Raw genomic sequence first — 17354 nt, 5'->3', positions numbered from 1 at the left:
ACAGTGTTTATTACATTATTAAGATGATGAAATTTGAGGTAAACGGAGAAGAGGGATGATTCTTATCTGAGGATTTCCTACCTTGGGCCTTTTGTCCCAGATACATCCAATCTGGCCTCATAGGTGCCTTTCCTAAGTGCCTGATGGTATGCTGGCTCAAGCCAGAAAGTCTGAGTGGGGAATTTCTCAGACACAAATCTCTCTTCTCTGTTTCCTCCATGCTGATGTGCTTAATTACAATCCCAGTCATCCTAGTTTCCATCTGCTGGGAGGAGAGAAGGGAAAGAGGAGCTCTTTGTCCAATATTAAGATGAGAATAACCCTCTGGTTTGTCCTCTCTTTCTTTGGCTGTCTATGCAGGGAGCCAGCTGCTGCCAGAGACAGCTCCAGCAATGTCTGGAACAGGCCAAAGTTATCTATCTCAGCTTTATTGTCCTTCTTCTCTCCCGATGAATTCAGTCTGCAGAGATCAGACCTGTCATTAGCAGTGGAAAGCTGTATTACAAATGGGAATTCATTTATTTTTCAATAAGTATTTTGATTTGTTTAAAGTGTTTAAGACCTGATGATGTGATCTGGGGAAGATTCAGTGGGCTGTTTCTTTGCTCCAAATATAATGAAAGAGCTGGTCTGTTGCCAGCCATGGAGGAGGGAGGAGGAGGAAATTAGAATATGCAGCATTTAAGGAAAAAGTCAGATAAAAATAAAACTTAATTCTGTCAATACAGTTTTACTCATGAATTGAACTGCAGTTCACAGAAGAGAGATGTAGAGGAAGGTAATTTATAACGACCAGATATCCTCAAATGGATTGAGGTGGAATTCAGAATATAGTGCTTAGTTGTAGGCCAGCAACCAGAGCCTTTCAATCTGCTGCTTTCTCCAAATGTGTGAGAAAACAGACTTCTGAGTTCACATAACTGCTCAGTTGCCAGTTGGTGCCTACATCTTGTCCGCAGCACAGAGATATTTTATGCACAGACAAGAAAAGCAGTTGTGAAAGGAAAAAGAGATGTTTGCATGAACTCGTATTTCAGCAAAGTTATATTTTACACCACCACAACTAAGAACAGGATTTGTCCTAAATATTATACCAAAATTAATGTAAAAGGTACATAGACAGGGAATATGGATGTATATTATATATGTGTGTATATGTGTAGATATAGATAGATATATAAGGTAATTATTCACAAAGAGTGAATTCTACATTGAGTGAGATTGGTCTTCAGCAGAAGAATTTTCTCATGTACTTTAATTCAAATGTCAGATGCTTCATATGACTACTGGCTGAAAATCTCTGTCATTTTGCCATATCTGCTGTTAATAATATAGCTACCAGACAGTCCACATGAATTTAAAAAAAAAAGGAGGTTGGTTTTGGTTTTGTTTTTTAATGCCATGTAAAAAAAATAGTACTTGAACTTTTCCCAGTTGTAATTTGTGTGAAGGGAGGAAGAGGCTATATACACTAACAAAGCTGCAGTTTCCAGACCTGAATCTTTGCTGGTTTCAGGTGAAGCATGTGCCTTTAAGAACTGTTCTTTATCCTCATAATTTCTTATAGGAAATTGCAGTTGGCAGCAATCAGGTTAAGTATTTAAATATTTTATATTTAATTGAGGGGATTAAATTCACATTTCCAATTTAAAATGTTTTCCCATCTTAACTACAAAACCTGATTGTATGTTTTAAAGCTTTTTTAAAATGTCAGTACTGACTTAGTGTGAAAACACATTACTATCTTTTTCTTGTCATTTAAGAGAGGCACTGGTGGCACCAAATTTTTTATTATTTTGATCACTGTCTTTTCTTCACTCCCCTTCTCTATCCCTCTGCCTGTGACTGACTTCAAGTGTCAAATGAGGAGAAAATTCTCATAATGAAATTGCTGGCAAAATCTAGTCAAAAACAGTGATCTCTCTTAGTAGGGGATCACGTCCAGGTCTTTCTTTGTAGTCTACATTTTCCTACTTTTTTTTTTAGTCTAAATGACTTAGATATTTCCAAGAACAAGGCTCAGGCAAAAGGAATTGTGCTGACCTCTTCTTTGAAGTGGGATTTAAAAAAGGACAGGGAGAAAGTCTATTAAAATGTGGCTGCCTTCCATGCTTCTTAAAAATGTGCTGTTTATGTGTGCAATGCCTGCCAAAGAGTCCGTCTGCATCTTGTGTGTTCCAGTCAACAGTGCACGCCCTGCAACTGTATCTCATCTCCACTTTTGGGCAACTCTGTCTCACCTTTTCTCTGCTCTTAGCAAATATCTGAGAATTATGCTGGTACAATCATCTACACCTTTTTCACAATGGTTTCAACTATCAGAATGCTGGGGCAGCTGAACCCCTGTGCTGTTGATAGCCCAGGTGGGGCTGCAGTTCAACCTGACATAATGCATTTTGGGGCAAGAGCCGGATTCATGTTGTCTTTTTTAAATCTAGACAATTAAAGCCATTTCATTCTAATCTAAAAGAGGATTAAGATCGCAATGCTAAGCATAGCATGGGAGTTCTGCTGCTTTGAGGGGGAATAGTCTACACCTGGAGTATTTCCAGAAGCTCAGCAAAGTGGCTGTTCCTAAAAGGCAGCCAATGTAAGAGCTGTGCTTTGTAGGCCAGCATGTTTCACCAGCTGCCTGCTTCACTGCCACAGGAGCCTGCAACCCCTCACTGGGTTCCCCTGCTGATCCTGGAGACAGAGTGATCACTGATCTCAGTAGAAGCAAGGAGATCAACAGGGAGGCAGGAACTTTTTTTGATTATGAAGGCAAAACTTTGCTCCCATGACTGGTTGTTGCTCCCATTTCCAAGCTCCTGCCGGATCTGAACTCTGCTTCTCATGGACACAGACTCCTACCTTGCAGTTGCTAGAAATTATACAGCTAATTCAGGGGTCAGAAAGACTTACTTCCTGCCTCCAATACACACTCAAATTGTATCCTGAGTGCACATCAAGATAAGGCATCTGCTGTTTTTTACCCCATTTCGCCTTCAATTGAAAAGAATTTGGCCAGGTAGAGGAGGAGCTGTGCTGCATTTCAGTAAATCCCCACCTGGACCATCAGAGGTCCATGCCTTCAGGATACAGCTTTCTGCATCCCAGAGCATCTCTTCCCAAAGTTCACATTCAGCAGAAGTCTGATGGCTTTCAATGAAAGATCTTCATACTCAGGCTTAAATCCTTGCCTTCCTCCTCTGTTTGAAGCAGAAGAGTACGTATTCTACCTTTAGAGGCTGGTTATAATGAACTGAAGGTTTTAAGAAAAAAAACACTGAGAAAGATCATTCGAGTACAGTCTGTTCATCATCAAATACCATCGGAAAACAAGTTTCCAGGTGTTGGCTCAGAGTGAAGGATGAAATAAGCCTGATGGCATGGGCAAACAAGTTCTACACGCTTGGGTTCACCACAGCAACACTGCAGTTCCCTCCACGCCTCAGGCAGAGCAGTGCAATCCCTGTACGTGGTGGAAGTACCTTTCCTTGGCTGGAGGTCCTTCGGCAAACATTCACATCCCACCAGGACCAGTGCCTTTAGGCACTTTGATATCCAGTAGAGCCAACTTAAAATCAATCTGCTGCTTACTAAGGGAGCATGTAAGCTGTCTCAGGGTGGACATAGTGTAATGGCAGTTTCTTAACGTGGTGAGCAAGCATGCAGAGGGAGCAGCGAGCAATGGAATAGCTGGGTTTGAAATTCACATAGGATGGTTGCATCTTTGGAGGGTGGGAGGTTTTCAGAAAATCCTGAGCGTTATCCACCCTCTTAAATGGACATCAGTTTAAGATGACGCTCAGGGTCATATAACACTATGCTTTGTTCATACGTAAGAGTAGTAATGCTTCTAATTAGCCATGTCCACACTACAGCAAGTAATGCTGCCAAGTGAAGTGGATCTGTAGAGTGAAAAAATAGCAAGGCTGAAGGCTTAACACTTGCTCTTACATGCATTTCTACTTAAGACTGCTGTTGCTCTAACCCTACAGGCTGAGTGTCCCTTGAATTCCACAGCACGTACTCTGGTTTAGTTTCCTTCAACGGGAAACCAGCTTGCATGCTCTGAGATGGCTTTGTGATTCCAATGGAAACACGGTAAGTTGGAATCTTCTAGAGGCAGAGTCCTGAGCTGAAATGCTAACATGTTCCCCTTGTGTCTAAATAGGACTTCACTGCAAGAGCACAGCAAGCACAGACTCGAGATGAGGAGATACTGAATGATCTTGTGAAATCATAAACCAGGGATTTGTTATAGCAATTACATAATAATTATATAATTGCTACAAAAGTGGGATTTGTCATAAAATCAGTTATCCTCTTAGCTTCTTGATGCAGATCAGATAACAATACTTCTATTCAAGAATTATCTAGTTTCCTACATTCATTTGCTCTCTGGGTATACTGAAACACTAAAATAAATTATTCTGAAATTGCTCTTATTTCTCCAGACTTTGCCTTTTATACATATAAATGTTGTGGAGAGAGATGTTGCATTTTTGGAAGATTTTTTACAATTACTATTCCAAATTGAAAGAAAACAAACTCAACATGGAGTGAAACACTTCTGGGCTTGCATTACTTAAAACTGTAAAATAATGTAAAATGTCTTTTCCACTTTTAATATTCATTTTTGGCAAAGTAATTTTGAAAACAAACTACAACAAAACACTGAAAGCTATTTTAATGACAAACAATTTTTTCCCTACAAGTTGAAAGTTACCAGAATAGTAAAGCATGTGAAGAGTTTAAATTTTGACAACTATTCTCAGTAAAACTGATTAGTTGCTTCATTTAAAGCAAGGAGGAAGATAAACAATATTTAGTCAAAAAATGTCTTAGCTATCCAAATGGAAAAGTTACTATAAAGTTTTGAAATCTCCTCCAGGTTCTTCACCATCACTATCTGAGATAGCCTTTAAATTATGACTGCCACCATTTGTGAGCTTCAAGATGAGAAAAGAATTAGGACTGTGAGTTGTGTTTTGTATCTTGTACACATGCTTTCATAACTTTTCCCTAATCACACCATGAGACATAACACAGCCTGATAGTGCGTACCAAGGTCCAAAGAAGAAGCACTTTTCACTATACAGCCTTCAGATGTAGCCTTATAAGAGTCCTGTGTTGATATATGTAGCTTTGTATGACTCATATATTTATATGGCTTCTACATTGAGGAGCTTTATATTTCTCCTCTAAACAGTCATCTCCCCTAATCCATACTGTATCGAACAATTTGAAAATAACATTATTAATGGGAAGGTGGTCAACCCCTGAAAGCATAATCACATTTCATTTTAGAAAAAAATAATAAATTGAGTATGCTGCCTGGATCTCACTTCCCTATTCCCCTTTTACAAAAGCATATGCAGGCTATGGATAATTTATAAACAAATAGTATTGTATTATATTATTGATCTCTAATCTCCATGGTTACCAGGCTCCTTGTTTCATCTTGGCTTCTATGTAATTAAACCTTGTTGCACATGTAAAGCAGCATAAGCTAAATTAAGCTGGAAACAGGAATCTTTACAAAGGACAAAGAGGGAAATTTCCTTTATTTTCCACCATTGGCAAAGCTTTTTTGTCTCTGTGTGTGGAACTGGTGAGAAAAAAGCAGTTGTGCTCAAACACCATAAACTGAATTCTTGCAAGTGAGAGGTAAGAGTCCACTGAAGTTAACGGTGTGCTGGTCAGATTTAGGTCCTCATCTTTGTCCTTGGTGTTGTTATAGACCTTTCTGGCACTTCTCCCCTGCTGTCATACTGGGATCTGTAAGAATACCACCAGCTCAAGAGTCATTCTCTTCTAATGTGACTTTAAAGTAGTGGTAAGTACTCAGGCTTGTACAGTGAAGTTTTTAAACATTTTTTTTTCTTCTTGCTGTATGAAAGACCCAGACAATCAATAGGAGTGTTATTGTTATTATTAAAAGAAAAAAAAAGGCAACATAAAAACACTTACATAAAAAAATTCAGCTTTCCCACACCATCACCTCTATTTTTCAGTTACAGAAAACTCAGACAGTTCTTGGAAAAACAGTGTAGGAAAGTTTAAAGTAAGTTTCCGTGGAGTTTACTTTTTTAACAAACGTGTTTTGAATACCCTTCTATGTCACCCTTGAACTGACCAGAAGCAGGTTAGTCCTCTTCCAGATACCTGGAGTCCAAGCTGCCTAACTACTTTAAAATGCAAACAGAAATTAATGGAGGAAGGTTTTGCATCTTGATTGAAATAACTTGAAAACAAATATCTCTATTAGTCACTACACACTGATTATTCTTTCACCTTTCCTTATCAGACTCTTTTCCATCTACTTTTAGTTTCCCTGATTCTGAATTCAATTTCCCCTAGCTTCATCTCTGTGGAATATTTATCCTGCTGCAAGCTATTCCCCAAGGCTGTGGATATCTGCTTTCCAATCTAACTGTAGAAGTAACTGCTTTGAAGGACACGGTCACCTTCTCCATGGCAGCTACCAGAGGGCTCACTGGCTGCCCCTTCTCCTTGCATTCCTGCATATTTTCAAACAGTAAGGTACTGCCTGTTAGCCTAGTCAATGTTTTAATACTCTCTGGCCACTCTCCTCCCTTTCTATTTCTTAAAAGGCACAGATTCCTACCCAAATAAAGATTTTTTTTTTTTTTATTCTTGTTCCATCATAGGTTTACTCCCAAATATAGTATTTTGGGCATGTATTATATCTCTCAAGGCTCCTAGTGGAGAGGATACTTACAGCTAGTTGTAGATATTAGAAAACAAAAGCGGGATTTACAAAGAATATTCTTCCACTTAGCCCATTTCAGAAAAAGTAGCAGAAATTAAAGCGTTTAAATACACAAACCCCATAAAGTTGTTAAACCAAGATGCTTAGGTACTACTGTAGTCACAGAAGGACACAAAGTATATACAATGCTGTAGAAAACAAAACATTCGGCATATGGAAACAAGATTTGTGGATGTTTTTGACTACATAAAATCTCAAAAGTTGACAATAGGAATCATTCCAGAACTGCAGTTAGATGACGGTTTCTCAAAAAACAGTGAAGCAACAATATAATTCTATCTACTTTTCTGCACAATTGCATCATTCCCCACCCCAAATGCCTAATTCCCTGAAAATTTCTCTATCTTCAAAAGGAAAACTGTGGCCAAGAATTGAGCCCAAGTGAACCCACTAGTGAGAACTGAAAATTGGGTTTTGCAAAGTGGGGTTTTTGGAAAATTACCACGAGATGTATATATTAAAAATTATAAAAAATGGCTTCAGAAATCAGAGAATAGTTTGGTCTTCACTTCTTCTGAAATAAGAATAATAAATTGCAAAATATGGAAGTCTAGATCACAATAGAGAATTCTCATAAATTATATATTATATAGTTGGACACTAAACTGTTAATATAGGAAAGCTTCAGAGTATGGGTTTCCAATTTCCACTTTATGAATTTTTGTCAGCACAGCTTCCTGTGGTCAGATGACGTATCCTGTCAGTGCCAGGCTTTTTTCCCCAAAATACTTAATTGAATTTTAATTACATGCAGAAGCTCACACACTGGTTTTATGGTTGAAAAGCAGTGCTAGAGACCATTCCAATTTTTTGTTCCTGACTGTAGCTTTGTGATTTCTTACTATATTAATTCTTGTAAGCACGTCTAATTTTCTCATTGAAGACTTAACCACGTGAGCCTTAATTAAACACATTAGTAGTCATGGAACAATTAGAGTAAATCTTCCACAGAAAAAATTGGTCTGCAGGGAAAAGGAGCCAAACAGTAAGTGTACTGTGTGCTAGCACTTTATTTACAGAGGCCATGCTGAGAAAACCCAAGATCACATCAATAACAGTTTGCCTAAAGAAGAAACTATCATGTCTCATGGACTGAGACACTAGTGTCTTCTTCTTGCCTATTATTCTTAATACACAGCCACTGTCCCAGGGCTTAATCAGAATTCATGAAGCTGCTAAAGCTGAGAAAGATTATTGATCTTATTAAAGATGTAACAGCACCAGACTGAGAAGATGGGGCCTCCAGAGAAAAAAGAGGCTGAGAGCCTCCAGGGGAAGCTGAAGCAGCCATACTTCACTCTGTGTTTAGCTCACAGGTTCACTGCCATGAGAAACCCAAGGCATTTTTCTTCCATAGGTCAGGAGCTTAAAAGCCAGAGCACCACTGGCCCACACTGAGCACCTAAATCTCTTTACCTATAGTTTCAAAGTATGCCTTCCTAGTCATCATCAACAATATTTTAATTAACTTTGAAGACTTGATTCCTTCTTCATCTAATCCTATCTAATGCTACTGGAAACAAAGGAGTGGCGTAGGTGTAGCTGGATGGGAATTTAGAAATTGTAGGTTACAAGGACATTACAGAAGGCCTAATTTGACTGACACAGCTGGTACTAACAGAGAGAAAACATCTAGGCATACTTTTGTATCTTAGGGATTTTTTTTCTGTGCTAATGCTTTCTAGAGTTCAAATTAAATGCTATATTTATAAAACTTGTTGAGTGATATCAGTGGAACTAGAACTGTGCAATTTTTTTTATCAGTTGCCAAACAGAAAAAGTAAATTAAATTTGTTTAGACTGACCCAAAATATTTCCTTTTCTCTTTTTTTGTGATGAAAAGAAAAACTGGAGAAATCTCAATTTGAATAAGTTGTTCCTTTTGACAAGAAATTGCTTATTTTATTTAGAAGTAGCTAGAACAAGAGGAATCAAAGGACTCAGCTCACAGAAATCTGGAGCTGGGTGTTCCCCCTGCTAAACAGCTGCATGGTCATGCTACTTCACCCACTGAGATGCGAGAACCTGGGTTAAATTTGGAGGGATCCTCCAGTCTCAGAAGACGGGATATTTAGAGCTGAATCTCTCTCAGTCTCCCTTGCTGCAACTCTTCCATCCTCCCTCTACATAAAATGCATGAGTGAGTCAGTCAGAGCCCAACCTTGTAAGACACAAACTCCGTACTTCTGGTCCTCACGTGTTTTTTTTTCTCTGCCAAAGGAACAAAGGGATGGAAAGAAGGATGACAGAGAAGGAGAGGCACTGGCTCTTGCCTCCCTTCCCTGGTGAGGAGGACAGAGAAGTGTGCAGATGGACACCTTCGAGGTGATGGCCTTCACCCTGCCCTGCTCCACACTGGATATTTACTTACATACACAAAATACATCAGTATCAGGAGCAAGTACTGAGGACCTCATGTAGAAAAGGAATATAACATGGTAGTTAGAGGACTAGTTTAGATAGGAAATTAAAAATTTCAGTTCAAATAATCTCATGAAAAGGAAGGTCTTGGCTGTACAGCTCCCATGTTCTGCATCATTCAAGTACCAGGTATTGCATCAAATGAGCCTTTTTGGTTCCTCCTCCAGCTTTAGTTATCTAGGGGGGAAAAAAACCAGCTGAAACTATTTGGCAAATCTGATGCAGATTAAAGTGGGGGGAAACTAAACCCGGTACTTTTGATAATTACTGTAGTCATCTAAAACATTCACCCAGCTGAACACCACAGTGGTATTCTTACGGCACACCTGTGCAGGCAGGATTGTCAAGCTAAACTGGAATTCATTTTATCTCTCTACAGCAGGTGAAAATTAAAACTGAAAACCAGAAAGGAGTAACACATCTCCTGGCCAGCAACAACTCTCTTGATAACAGGTGATATGCAGCTGCTCTTCTCAGGTAAAAGGTACTGCCAGAGAGGTAGGAAAGAATTTTTGGGTTGAATCCCATTGCAAAAGGTGGCAGATTGGCACTGCATTGGCTGGGTGAGCTGTACTGCTCGGAGGAATCCTTTCTGGCTTCCTCCTCTTTCCAGAAACAGTCCTTTCCATTGCAGTCTGCCCTTATGTGCCAGCCCAGACAGTTCTTTAGTTGGTGAGGGGGAACCAAATTCTCCAGTAGGGAGAGGGAGAAGCACAAGCACTTGATTCCTATGCCTGTCCTCCAGGAATCCATCCTGACGATCGAGCAGTGAGCTGGACCACTGTGTGTTATGTGCTGTGCAAAGGGCTCATGCTGTGCTTGAATTTCACACCCATGATGCATTTACCAAAACCAAGGAGCAGGTTAATCCTTCAGCTTCACTGTTATTCAGGTAGTGTCATAGATTATTTTGTCTCTTACAATGTATGGATTCTGTATTTATGATCTTACCAACTTATTTGAGAGACACTTAATTGTGAAGAGGAGATGCAACTTCATCAAGAAATTCCTTAGAAAAAGGCCATCTCAATTTTAACAAGTGTTTATGGAGTAAGCCCCACTGTAAAGATGAATTTTGTTCTATTTTCCTATACCAGAAAAGCAAACTTTTGCCTCTAGCAACACTCCTTTGAAATCAACCTTGATAGTTTCCATGCAATGAGGTCTAATCTCATCCTGCAGCTGTGGCTCCAAGTGTGTCAACCCCCATATGTCATGTGTGTTGTAAGCAAATAATTTTGCGCAAAGTGTTTTATTTCAAGACTGAAACACTATTCCAGGACAAGTGGTATAGGAGTGACAGGAAATATCTGTTCAGAAGAAAAACTGGCAAAAGGATTGATGTATGTACTATTAGCAAAAAGGATACTCACAAATAAACACTTCAAAGGGCAGAACTGCCTTAGATAGGGCTTGTTTGCCTTTCCAGAGTAAATGTGCTGTAACCAGTATGAAAGACATGTTCTAAGAAATCATATAGTATTTGAGCCATTTAGGATTGATTTGGGAAAGCATGAAAAAACATCTTGTAGAAATCCATTGGCATGTTTTATTGGTGCAAATAGTTACACATTTTCTCTGTGTATGTCATATGCTCAAGTAACTCAGGATGAAAATAAGAAATGTGAATATAAAACTTAACTCAAAATTCTGACTCTCATCATCTAATTCATTTCTTGTAGAAGTTTGTTCCTCAAATAAACCATGGACTATATCAGACTTTTGATGTATCATTAATATTTAGAGATAGGATAACAGTTGATTGAAATCAAGGTTTCTCTTTCCAAACTGCTGATATATAACAGAATTTGGCATATCAAATAACTTCCTTGATTTTCTTCAAAGTCTGTCATGTAATTACAATAAGCAACTCCCTTTCTTTCTGAATCTGTATGAATTTGGAATAGTGTCCTTATATAATCAATGCTTTTCTCCTAAAGATTCAGGTTTCCTTTTTCTGCAGAATCTTTTTTATTAAGGCACACCCATAAACGCTGGAATGTTGGAGAATGATGTTTTTTGGAGCTGCTGCTTCATGCTTGTGAGTATGCTGCACATCGTGAAAGAAAATGGTGGTTTCAAGTTAAACTTAAATGGCTTTAACAGCTTGTTCTGTACTTTTAATTTATGCTACTCTTTGAACATGTTACATTTTAGTTTATACATAGGCTCAGCCCAGTACTTTTCTACTAAGTGTGTAGGGGAGTGATGCACTACAGGCTGTAATTTAGGAGCAGGTTGGAACTGCCTGAAATATGTGTATCTTCATAATTTATTCCTAAAATGCTATTATTACCTGAACTCCCTCTAGTTTCAATAATAAATATCTTCCCTTCCCCCTGCACCAAAGTAGAAAGGCAGTGGGAGGGAAGCAAAGTTATATTTTATTTCTGTGGCTGTGGAGCTGCATGCCAGCGGCTCCAAGAGCCCACGCAAGCTGGGGGACACAGCTGGGCTGCCAAGGGCTGTGCTAGCTCTGGGAAAATTGGGGATTTTCCAAACACTAAGACATCCTCATAAAAATGGTGTTGGACGATGGGCACACTTAAAGCCAATACACCAATACCAAGAGCCTACCTGCCTACTATAAATGTTTGAAAGTGAGAGGAGTGCATTAACATGGTGCTCAGATGTCACAGCTATGTCCATTCCATGCATCAAATCCAATGTGTGGATCAAAGGATCAAAGTGATCACACTGGTGTGAATAACTTTACAGTTATACTTTACATGATGGCTCATCCCTCCTGTTCACCTATTCAAGTTGTTGAATGTTTCTATGAAACTAATGCCAATTAAAATTCTTTATTTGCATATATTAAAGTGGGATATTTTTAGTGTTATTTAGCATAGTGAAATATATGCTATGCTATATACGCTAAATATATGCTATAGCTATATATGCTAAATAGCAACAAAATACAGAAATTTAAATGTAATGAAATGTTTGAGCAGAGTTTGTAAATGAGAACTCTTCTTTGGAAAGTTTGTCGCTTGAAAGAGACTACTGGGGAGTAACAATTTTGAAAATGTCTTCTTGTTTTCATCTACACATCTACACCTGTTTCCTGAGTGGCAGAAGACAAAAATTGACTCTCTGATACTTGCTTGAAAAATAATCAGTTCCCACACAAATTCAAGATAATATTTAATTTTTTTGTCACTGTCCAAGGATCTTGGTATTATTTACCCTTCAGGCATGAGACTGGAAGAAGTTTTTAAATTTTTACAATCTGTGACATTGATTCAAATTATGTAATGGGTTCTCCATGTTTATAAGCCAAAAAGATATTTAATCTGTAAATACAAACACTTAATTTAAATAATGCTCTCCTGAAATCATCTTCACACACCTCTGCCTCTTCTTATCCATGTTATCAGTTCTTTCATTTTCAAGAGAAGATCTAATCAACAAATCCATGTTCTTTTGCCTTTCATTCACTCTCACACTGTTTTCTCTCACTCCCAATCCCTTTTTCTGACAATTCCTGTAAGATTTTCATTTTAGCCCTCCTCCTTTACCAGTAATCTTTTAATTTTCTATTTGTTTTGTTTTTTTCCCTTGTTCTTTGTTTGTCTTAACTCTTCACAGACATGCCAACACACATAGAATGATATCTATCTCATCCATGTTTTTTAAAATTCTACTTTTGACCTAATTTGCCCTCATATTTCTGCTGAGTTTTCCCCCTGTCTATAATTTTTGAAATAAAATGATACATAGCCTGAAACTGTGACCTCAGATGGCTTTTTGCCAATTTCACCTTTTCCCAAGTCGTCTTTAATTTCAGCTGTGTACACTCCACTCAGATCTTTTGAGGTCATTATTAGTGGTGTGACCAAATCTCAGGACTCCTTCCATTTCCATGGCCTGTGATGTTATTGATCATACTGTGACTCTGAAATCCTGTCCTATCTTGAGTCTCCATCTTTTCTTGTTTGCTTTTTCAAATGACTGTCAATTCCTTAATTTTACTTTCAGCTGGGACAGATCTCCATCCTAACTTTCAAGAGATATCTCATCAGGCTCTTTTTTTTTACCTCTTATTATTCTACTCTTGTGTTGTCTTAGGTGATTTCTTATGATTGCATCAATGCAACTGTCATCTCTACAATGCAAGTTCTCAACTTTTCATTACCCATACTTGGTTTCCACTTGAGCCTAAAACACTGAAGTCAAGATAACCTTCCTGATTTCTCTCTATGATTTTATCAGCCTGTCTCTGTATCCTTTTCTGGCATTCCCCTTCAGTGCCATTTTGAATATAAGTTAGGAGCATCCACTGGGCACTCATCAATAATTTTGTCTCGTATCTTAAAGTGCATTTTGTTGTTCCAAGCTGACAATGATATTTTCAGTTGCCCATACATCTCTGTCTCTCAGAAGTTCTTTCATATAAGCCTTTCAGGTTTTCTTCTAGACAACTAACCACAAAATAAACAGTTAAAAAAAACTACAAAGCCTTCCTTCAAAGTTATCTTAAATCTCACTACTTTTACGATGCATTCAGGAAACAGAAATAATATCTGGCTGTAACATTTTCAGCGGGGAGTGCTCATTTTAATGTATTTGTAGATTTTTAAATCTACTGTGTGCTACATTTTACAGTATGGATATCTAGTTTATACTAAATACATATTCTTGCTTCCTTCTTCTTGCTTTTTTTCCCTTCAGTTTCTCTTATAAATACTGCAAGCTATTTTTGCTTTAAGAAGTGCCTTTTTGGGCATGCACAATAACCAGTACAGTATCCCATGACACAACAAATAATACTAATTTCATTTTTTCTTTAGCTCTACTCACATGACACTGATGAGATTTCCAAAAACACTTACTCTGCCCAGACACCTGTTGCAGCATATACATGACAATAAGACTCAGTGCTAAGTGATGTGATGGCAAAAAAAAGTAATCAAGTTCAAAGACGTCAGATGATTTGAGACATTAATATTGTGGCATGTTAGCTCATTTCATAGGATTTACATATTATAAGAATATAGTTTGAAAACAAAACCTATATAGTATTGCACACTTCTACCAACATCTTTTCACACTCAGGATTTCACCCCTATTTTTAGGATAATGACGTAGATAGAGATTCCCACTGCTTCCAGTTAGAACTGTCAATATCAGGACAGGAAAAGGGGATGGAGAAGTACTTATGTTCTGTGTATATACAGTGCCAGACATAATAGGATCATGATTAACCAATAAGTGAGAAAACAGTTGAATTAAAGTTGGTTAGAGAATATTTTTAATTTAATCTCTTAAAGGTGTGAGAATCTTCGACCATTTCTGATCAGCATATTATAATTTTATATAGACCTAATAACCAGCAAAAACACAAAGCTCAAGCCCACTGGATTGCATAACATATAAATCACTTCAAGGGAGTTAAGTCTGAAAGGTGATATGAAAGTGCAAGTTGTTAACCACAGTCGCAGCTGACTGAGTGTTTTGTTTATTCTCTAACCAGATTCTGCTTCAGGAGTCTGTACCACAACTAATTAACCATAATGCTTTATACTTGTATAAACAGAATATATAATAGATCTTTATGATATAAAATTAATTCTGCCCTTAAGGAAAGCTTTTATAAGTCAAACCTTGTGCTGTTTGAGAACTGTCTCTTTATGTTCTTCCTTACAAGGCAGGTATATTTCCCTGCCAGCAGAGCTCAGGGAACATTCTAGAAAATAACATTCGTTAAGGCCAGCCAGGTGTTTTCTTGCAGGACTGACTACTGGGAACCCCATCTCTGAAACTGAGGTGGTTGCAGCTGCCTTCACTCCTTCCTTTATGCAGCCTACAATGAGGAAAAGCACTTTGGCCCAGAAATTTGTCTGGTTTTAAAGATCAAGATCTTGCTGTTGTCATGCCGTAGTTACTTGTTTAATCTTGAGTTTTGCCAGCCTTACTTTTCTGTATTTTTTTGTGTATTAAATTCCAGGCTTCCATCATTACTACTGGACCTACAAGACCAGAACAAAACCCCAAACACACAGAGACAATTTGTTTCTGGATTATGACCCATGAATAAGCACTACCCAATGTGGTTAGAGGATGGCCATTCTCCCATCTGCTCTTTGATGGGTTTGTCCTTCCTGTGAGAAAAAAAAAACCCAAACAACAAATGGATATACAGGAGTTGAGGAGACCTGGGAGATCACACATCTGATTTCACTAGGTGAGGGCCTGCTTCCTTAAAGTGACAGAACAGACAACATTCGCCTTTAAGACTTGTTCAATCAAACGTGTGGGTCACCCTTATATGGGGACTGGAGGCTTGTGTGTCCCAGACCATAGCTGCTAGTGAAATCTTGAGGCACTAGGCTTAGCAGAGCTGAAAGTACGGTGACAGACTCCATTAGACTGTTTTCAGTGAAATTTATCTTGGTAAAATGCTAATCAGAGACAGAAAATATCCAACATCCCAAGACAAGAAACTCCCATCCACCTAATACTCTGCTGATGGTCTAGTTGGAGATCCATTTCCAAGGACCACTGTGCCTTGAGACATTGGTTCATGCTTTGGACATCTTAAATGTATATAATAAAAGAAGTTAATATGAAGATAAGTTGTTTGCTGGAAGAAAAATAAAAAAGGAAAGAAAGAGAAGAAAAGAAAGAAAGAAAGGAAGTGAGTAAAGAGCAGAAGCCTCCTTGATCTAACCATCACCTGACTGAATGGGAGGCATAGGTTCATATTACGCTCCTCTGGAATGATAATCACACCCTTCTTCCCTTCTTTGAGCCTGACACACCACTGGGAGGATTATGTTTGCATGGCAGCCCAGATCTTTCTCACTGATAAAGTTGTTATATCTGAAAAGTATTTGGCAGAACTGTCGCCATATACACAAACAGGAGCTGACACTCCTAACCTCAGAGGCTTGGTATGAGGAGTAGTCTGCATCAGCTCCTGTGCCCTCCAGATCAACTCTACAGATCACCTATGTAAGTAGTAGAAGAAAACACCCAATTTCCTTGGGGAGCTTTGAGGTGGTTTTATTAATGGATTTCCAAACCTTTTGAGGTAACATTTTTAATGTAACAAGCTTTTTCTTCACCCATTGCTTTCCCTCCTACATCCAGCTCTCTTCTGTCTCTTTGTGAGCTAAGTAGTCACAAAAAAATTCTTCTTTTCCCCTTTTCTTTCCAAAATTAAGAGATACAGCTTCTTCTACCATTGCATGATCAACTGCACTTCTTATTCCCTTTCTCTTGATGTCTTATAATGAGTTATTTCACATATCATCATTTTTCCAAATACATTTTTCTGGTTAACATTACCTCTCAAATAAGACAGGTACATAGAGTCAAAGCCATAACTCAGTACTATAGGAGAAGGTGTTCCCCTTGAAACTTTTCATCCTGGGCTTATAATAATTGAACAATTACATCAGAGTTCAGTTTCTGTATGATCACACTGATTCCCACTGTGTATTTGTAGTAGTTCTATCTCCACCAGTAGTGGTTACATTATTTCTCATGGAAATAATGTGTGACTACATCTACCTGGCTGGCAAATCCAAGTTTTAATTTCTTCAAGTAATATGTGTGCTTTTTGTCATTTAAGACTATGAAGAAATTATCCAAAAGATATGGTTCATTGGAACTGCTCTGATCTCTCAGAGAAAGAACTTTCTTTATGGGCAAGTAACACTTATAGATGCCAAACAATGCTTTTCTTTCCAAGGATCCATAAATCTCAGATTACTTTTGAGACTGTTGCAATAATGCTGTTCTTGATTACAGGCAAGACTATAACAGCTCTGACTGGTAGTGATTCCATAATTATGTTTGATTACAGACAGGACCTGTGCCAATGCAAGGGAGTTATTTGTTGCCTTCTATCAGTCTCCTGGATTCCACTGGAGACCAAGAGCATGCCATGCCAGCATACACAGCTTACTCAGCTGCCTTCCTCAGGGTTTTGTCACTAAAGTATTGGATTTAATAGCAGGACCTGTGATAGTCGGGTGTGCAAAACCCTTTATGGAACTGTAATTAAGCCATTATGTAACTACATCAGTGTAGTTACTACCTAAGAGGATCCTGAATTTCAGCAACTCTTGAGGGCTTGATCTTGCAAATAAAGTTTTACTTCACAGTCCAGGGGCTAAAGTTACTCATGCCTTAACTCTACTAC

Source organism: Pseudopipra pipra, chromosome 1 (assembly GCF_036250125.1).
Source record: "Pseudopipra pipra isolate bDixPip1 chromosome 1, bDixPip1.hap1, whole genome shotgun sequence".
Lineage (NCBI taxonomy): Eukaryota > Metazoa > Chordata > Aves > Passeriformes > Pipridae > Pseudopipra > Pseudopipra pipra.
Note: the sequence above shows the minus strand (reverse complement) of the source record.